Raw genomic sequence first — 7890 nt, 5'->3', positions numbered from 1 at the left:
TAAATGCTGGTCTGGTGGTTCTGTGGGTTTTGTAGGTCTGGAGACAAGCCCATGTGAACCTAGGCACCAAAGCAGCATACCAAAGCAACACAGCTGGCCCCCAACTCACACTGGTGTGGCTCCCAATCACACTGGCTCCCCAACTCACACTGGTGTGGCTCTGAACTCGCAGCAAGTAGGGTTTGTGCTGGGGATGGATGAGGGTGGGAGCTGGCTACTGCTCTGTTCACTTGAGGGGAGCATGGGCAAAAGAAGATATTGCACCTCTCCCTTTGTCCTCGAGAATCTGCTCTGCTAGGCCTCCCTCCACTGACACTGGCTAAACCAGATGGTTTAGCCTCAACTGGTCATCATTTCACCAGCCAGTCTTTCTCTCTCTCACCATTTCTGCTCAGCCTTTCCACCCAGCAAACACTGCATCCACCTCTCAAACCTTTCTTCTGAAGTTCAGGGTGCCAGAATTTTCACCTGTCTGTTTTATTTTGTCTCTCATATCTTTGCTGTAAAGTATTCATGTAGTGTGTTTGCCTAGTCCACCGTCTTGCTGGAAGTCAAGTTATTAAATGTTCTTGAGTTGGTTCTGACTCATAGTGACCCTGTTCTAAGGAGCTGTTGGTGGTTTTGAATCATTAATCTTGTGGTTGTAGTCCAGCGATTATCCTACAGAGCTGTCAATTTCTCTGTGTGTGTTTATGCTGAGGTTTGTGCTGGTTTTCCATCTCCACAATGTCTTGTGTTTGCCCATGGTTGTTTGCTCTGAGGTGTTTTTGCTGGTTGTGATCAGCTGCCTGCGTGTTCTGGTTCTCTGGTAATATGTCTCCTATGCATTGGTTGTTCATGCCTCTGTGTTTTAGGCCAGGAGCCGTGTTTCTCTTTAGCTGGTGGGCTCTTATTCATGTTGATTGGTGAGATTTTACTGCATCCCAGACCCTGACAGTATCCTTTGGCTTTGTTCCAAGAAAACCTCCTCCCCATTACCTCTGCCAACTTCCTCAGTTCTCTCTTCTTCTAACAAGTTTCCTAGTTTCTGTTCTCATTCTTCATCAAGCTCCTACCCCCACACCTCTCTCCTACCCTAACCTACTTCTTTAGCAAGTGTGTAACATATATGAGGGAGCTTCAGAAACTTTGTGGAAAAGCGAAATTTCCCTAGCATAACTTTGGAGTTCTGGTGTGGCGCTGTGGGATAATGTGCTGAACTGCAAGGTCATTTGAACTGCAATGTCAGCAATTCAACTCACCAGCCACTCCTTAGAAACCCTATACAGGGTTGCTACGGGTCTGAACCGACACGACGGCACTTAACAACAACGAGAGCAGTATAACTTTTGTTTCCTCATTTTGATTATCCTGTTCTTGGCCTAAATTTGAGAACTGGGCTGACACTCGAAAGTTCTTCAGTGCCCATGAGGTATACATCTCTTCCTTCAGTGCCCTCCCTACAATGAACAATTTAATTATTATTCATAATAAGAATTCTGGTATGGCACTGCAGGATAAGTATTAGACTGGAACACAAAGTTGGCAGTTCAAACCCAACAGCCACTCCTTTGAAACCCTATACAGGGTCACTATGAGTAAGAACTGACTCAATAGCACTTAACAACAACATTCATAATAAATTAGGATAATATGTATCAATAATTGTCTTAATTTAGATTCTCAGAGGCAGCCCTCACCTTCTTTTTGAAAGTGAAACCCTTAGAATTTCTTCTACCATGCAGTAGTAGTTGTTGTCATTAAGTGCCATTGAGTCTGTTCCAATTCATAGCGACCCTGTATAGGGTTTCCAAGACTTGTAAATAAAAAAGAAAGCCTCATCTTTCTCCCACGGAGCAGCTGATGAGCTCAAACACTAACCTTGTAGACAAAAGTCCAGTGCTAAACCGACAGAGCCACAACGCTCCATTCGTGCCTTGGGAAGTGTCTACAAATGGTCACTAGGATTAGAACTAACGAAAGGGGAGGCTAAAGGAAATTTACAGACTTTGTTGTTGTTAACTGCCATGGAGTTGGTTCCTATTCATAGTGATCTTGCATAGGGTTTCCAAGAAGTGGCTGGTGGGTTTGAACTGTCCACCTTGTGGTTAGCAGTCCAGTGCTTATCGTACATAACTACAGGTTCCCTATAGTCTTTGTTACCCTGTTTCAGTGAAGGGCTCAGATGCTTCCTGGTTACCCAGTTACCAGAACCATTCAAGAATCTCATTGGTATTTCTCATCCTTGATGATGATGGAGAATGAGTAGGCAGAGATAAAGGGCCCAGGAATGAAAGCACCTAAGGAGCGCTGGTAGCGTAGTGGTTATGAATTGGGGTGTGAATCTTAAGGTCAGCAGTTCAAAACTACTAGCTGTTCCATGAGGTTTTCTTCTCTCGTAAAGATTTACAGCCTCGGAAACCCTGTGCAGGGTCACTATGAGTCGGAACCCACTCCACGGCACACCATACCACCATTGAGTGTTTGCTGGGACAATTCTGAGATAGAAGAACCAGTACGCATATCAGTTTCCTTTTCTTGTTTTTTGATTAGTAAGAAATGTATTGTTTTTGTTGTTAAATGACTTTGAGTTGGTTCTGACTCCTGACCTTGGGTTAACAATCCAGTGCTTATCCTACAGCATCACACCAAAACTCCAAGAAATGTATTGTGTTGTTAAGAGTTGGTTTGATTCATAGTGGCCCTGTATATGGTTTCCAAATCCCTGACCTTCAGGTTAGCAATGCAATGCTTATCCTACAGCACCACACCAAGACTTCTAGTGGACACTGTTGTTGTTGTTAAGTTCCGTCAAGTCAGTTCCAGCTCATAGTGACCTTGTACAGGGCTTCCGAGGAGCATCTGAAGGGTTTGAATAGTCTAGTGCTTATCCTACAGAGCCACACCAGAAATGTATGTTGGTGGTGGTTCTGTCCTGTGGAGTTGGTTCTGACTCGGTTCTGATAGCGACCCTGCATAGGGTTTCCAAAGCTGTAAATCTTTGGTGGTGGTTGATGGTTATGTGCCGTGGAGTTGGAACCGACTCATAGCGACCCTGTACAGGGTTTACAGGGCTGTAAATCTTTACGGGAGCAGAAAGCTTCATCTTTCTCCCATAGAACAGCTGGTAGTTTCGAACTGCTGGCCTTAAGGTTTGCAGCCCGATAAAGCCTCATTTTTCTTCCATGGAACAACTGGTAGTTCCAAACTGCTGACCTTGAGGTTAGCGATTCAACTTGTAACCACTACACTGTGGGCTTCACTAAATCTTGGCACAGGAAATGAGAAGCTCCTTTAGAGGCGGAGTTCTTATAAAGAGTCAAACAACACTTATACCCTGACCACAGGCTCAACCCAAAGGGCAACAGAGGAGCTGGTTAGAGTTGTAGAGGTTGAGGCAAGCAGTGGTCAGTTGGGCACAGGAGAAAGTCAATCAGGAGGTAGTCAAATTCTTCCATCGTTTCCCACTTTCATCTTTTTGCATCAAGAGACTCCTGTTTCTTTTCTTGTCATGTTCCCTCTAGCTTATTACAACAGTGGAACCTGTGAGAGTCAAAATTTGCCGGAACTGCCTTGATTTTCCTGATCTTGCAAGTTTTCCACCTTTGACAGGGTGCAGTCTGACCATTTTTCTATTCTTCTCTGATAAGTTTCCTCTTGGAGGTCTCATGTCTTACTTGTTGTTAAGTGCCATCAAGTCAGTTCTGACCCTGTATACAGTTTCTGAAGAGCAGCTGGTGGGTTTGAACCCCTGACTTTGCTGTTAGAGGTCCAGTGATTATCCTACAGCACCACAGCAGGACTCCATTGTTACTCACTATGGATTATTCATGTTTTTTTCACTTTGATAAGGTTTGTTTGTAAAGTTTAATGTTCAGAGCTGACTCACTGGGCTAGAGAACAGATGTAAACCAGTCATGCTCCCCTGTCCTACTGGCTTGAGGAGGTGATTTTGGTGGGTTCTGACTGGTAAAATTAATATGTCCAAATGAGTTCTTCAAATGAGTATCAGTCAATGGATGTGCTTCCTAAGCAGATATGATGGTAATCACTGTTGCAGGGGAATAAAATTAAGTTCCCTTTATATTTGATGACGCATACAACACTTGTGATTTGTTCCAAGTAACTACTTCAGAATATCTAATCGAGTAGATTCTGTGCGATGCAGTTTTCCAAACATAATGGCTGAAGATACATGCATATGGAGGGCATGGAGTTTACGGGGAGAATGGTGTTCTATATTAGGCAGTAGAGTGTTGCCTAAGACCTGACTCCACACAGACAGTCTAGTGAAGCCCTACTGAGTTCTCTAAGCTCCCTTTGTGGCAGAGGTGCTTCTGGTAGTGGATCTTTGGGGAGAGAATATATTTTGAAATAGTAAATGTCAAGTTTCCTTCTTGTTCCACATTTTTTTGAGGGGAGCCAGTTACTGCAATCTGAATTTTGTTCCTTGTCTACACAAAAGGTAATACAAAGTTCCTTTTCTTCTATTTAAAATGTATTGTTATGGTTAATAACCCACACCAAAACAAACCCATTGCTCTTCAGTCAATTTGGACTCATAATGACCCTATAGGACACAGCAGAATGGCCTCATAGGGTTTCCAAGGCTGTAATTGAGCTTTGGTTTGGTGCTGTAAGGTAAGCACTGGACTGCAAGGTCAGTGGTTCAAACCACCAGTTTGCTCTTGGAAAGCTTCTACAGGGTCTCTATGAGTCAGAACTGATTTGACAGCACACCACCACCACAACAATAATCTTTAAGGAAGCAGATTGCCACATCTTTCTCCTACAGAACAACCAGTGCTTTCAAATGGCCAAACTTAACCTCTGCTCCACCAGGGATCCCATATTATGATTAATGTGGTTACTCTTGTTAAGTGCCATTGAGTCAGTTCCAACTTGTAGCAATCCCTGTATAGGGTTTCCGAGTAGCGACTGTTGGGTTTGAACTAACAGTCTTGAGGTTAGCAGTCCAGTGTTTATCCTATGGCGTCCTACCAGGAGCTCATTGTGATTAATACCTCACATTAATTGTTTACTCTCTGGTAGGCATTATATACCCGTGCACTAAGTCCTGTAAAGATTTACACCCTCGGAAACCCTGTACAGGGTCGCTATGAGTCGGTTCCGACTCCACGGCACATAACAACAACAACAACAAGTCCTTTTCACAGTAGTTTCATTCACTCCTGAAATAGTACCATTGGTAGGAACATTATTTTCTCCCTTTTATAGCAGATGGCAAAATAGAGACTTAGAAGTTATGGAACATGGTCTTAGCATAAGAGACAAAACCAGGAATATGTACCCAGTTCTGATCCCAAAGCCCATGTCCATAACTGCAAATTAGACTGCCTCTTTCTTCCAACCTTCAAGTTTGAATGATTTATTTTCTTCCAGCATTCTCCTGTTCCTCAAACACCTGCCTCGCTTCTCTTCTCCTCAGATTTCATGATGCCGAATGACTGAGATGTCATCCATGTGAGCTCCCAGAGTGAACTCCCCAGTACAAACCAAATGGTGAGATCAAGCCCATTGGGGGTGTCATTTCCTCACCCCTCCAAAAGTAATTCAGTGGTTTCTGCTTGTCAAACGCTTCTGTGTTTCCTCGATAAGCCTGTATTAGTCATTGTGATATGTCAGCATGTGAATGGATTTACTGTATTCCAACAGCTGCAGAACTCCAAGTACATGCTCCACACATGGCTGCAGTAGGAGCATGGCAGGAGGCCCAGCAGACAACCAGGATCCCCTCTATTATTTCCAGGCTCTGAGGCTTCAGGGAGGATGCTGGGAGAAGAAACCATTTTTTTTTTTTTTAATGTTTGGGAAAAGTCTACTCCAATTTGGTCCCCACGCTTTCAAAGTAATGGAGGGCATTGTGTGTGTGGCGGGGACACAGCCTGATTAAAACTGTACTCTGTGAGGTGTGGATTCTCTACTCGGAACAGAGCCCATATGCCCAACAGTGTCTGAAATAACACCGGACAGCCAGCAAAGGAGTGTCCATTGTCACATCCACATTTGCACTGCAGTTAGTCCACATGTTGCCCTATAATTCAAGTCAAAACACCCTCTTCTGTGACAGGGAGGTGGGCAATGAAAATGCTGGTTGTGATCCCAACAACCAGGATTGTTTTTCTAAGAATTTCTGCCAGGGGCCATTGAGGACTCTTTGTGTGTGGTAGCTACGGGAGATCTCGAAATTTAGGTAGCTATCAAATTCCAAATTAAACACCGAGGAGCTGCCAGCGTGCTGGAAAGACAGCCTGGTCATACTGATTTGTGTTTGGGAAAGACCGGGATTTGATTGTACTTGGTGCTTTCAGATTGAAACCCTCCTAACAAGCTTTTCCAAGTTCACAAATCAGATGATAGGTTTTAAAGCTAACAGCCAATGGAGCTGTTGTTAAAATACTCAGAAATAGTCTGCTTTGAACCTCTGGCCTCAGAATTTCTGGAGGGCCATTATGATCCCCTCACATGGTGACCTTACAATTTTTACAACCATTGGAAATGTTCGCTTACATTTGGCTTTTTATGACCGATTTTTCAGATGTGAGCTGCCGCTCAGATTGCAGTAAGCATTTTATGTTTTCACCCCTAAATATTAATTTTAGCTTCCGTGAGAGAAAGAATCAAGATGGTCTCACTCAGATTTAGGTTTATAAAATATTTCTCATCGTGTACTATAGTAACTGTTATGAATTGAATTGTGTCCTCCAAATTCATACGTGTTAGAATCCTTACCCCTATACCTGTAGATGGGATCCCACTTGGAATAGAGTTTCGTTTGTTGCGTTAATGAGGCTGTCCTAAACCTAGTCACTGTTGAGTATGTACAAAGCAGCTTAGACACAGTAGGGCAAGATGATGTCACACGAGGCTCACCCAGGAATGAGGAGCACTAGGTCTACAGAGGCTGAGATGAGGGTCCGCTTTCAGAGCCGACAGAGACCAAGCTTTCCCCTATGGCTAGTATCGGAATCTGTCAGATAATAAATGGACTGCTCACCACAAGGTCTGTACTTCAAAGCTACCGGTCACTCTGCAGCAGAAAATAAGGATGTCTTCTGTAAAATTGTTGTTGTTGTTTAGTGCCGTCGAGTCAGTTCTGACTCATAGAGACCTTGTATAGGATTTCCCAGGTGGGTTTGAACTGCCGATCTTATGGTTCCGAGTCCAGTGCTTATCCACACTAGGAGTAAAATGACAGCTTCAGAAATCCTTTACAGAGTTGCTGTAAGTCAGAATTGACTTGATGGCAATGGTTTTGATTTTGGGGGTTTAACTGTGAGAAAGGAGCCCTTTAGACCCTGTAGGATGAGCACCCTCCATCAGGGAGAAAGATGAAGTTTCTACTCCTGTATAGATTTAAAGCTTCAGAAATCCTATATTGGGGCACTATGAGTCAGAACTGACTCGATAGCACGTAACACCACCACCACAGGATGAGTACTAGACTGTTACCCATAAGGTTGGCAGTTCAAACCCGTCAGTTGAGGCTTTCTGCTGTCTGTTGCTGACAACTTGTCAATCTATCTTGTTGGGGTCTTCCTCTTTCTTTTTCATTGCCCTCTACTTTACCAAGCATGATATCCTTCTCTAGGGCAGAATCCCCTTGTTCTGTTCTTAATGACTGCCCAGGCAACATGAGCCATAAAGTTGAATCCCTGTATATAATCAATAAACTATAAGTAAACACCTTTCTGGTATTCTTTAATTTTAGCAAAGATCCATCAACAATGATATCATTAGTCCATGTCCTCTTCTGAATCCAGCTTGAATTTCTGGCATTTCCCTGGCAATCTACTGTTGCAATCATGTTGAATTATCTTCAACAAAAGTTTACTTGCATAAGGTCATCAGTTCAAAATTACCAGCTGTTCCATGGGAGAAAGATGAGGC

This window comes from Chrysochloris asiatica, unplaced genomic scaffold (genome assembly GCF_000296735.1).
Source record: "Chrysochloris asiatica unplaced genomic scaffold, ChrAsi1.0 scaffold00029, whole genome shotgun sequence".
NCBI classification, from domain to species: Eukaryota; Metazoa; Chordata; class Mammalia; order Afrosoricida; family Chrysochloridae; genus Chrysochloris; species Chrysochloris asiatica.
Note: the sequence above shows the minus strand (reverse complement) of the source record.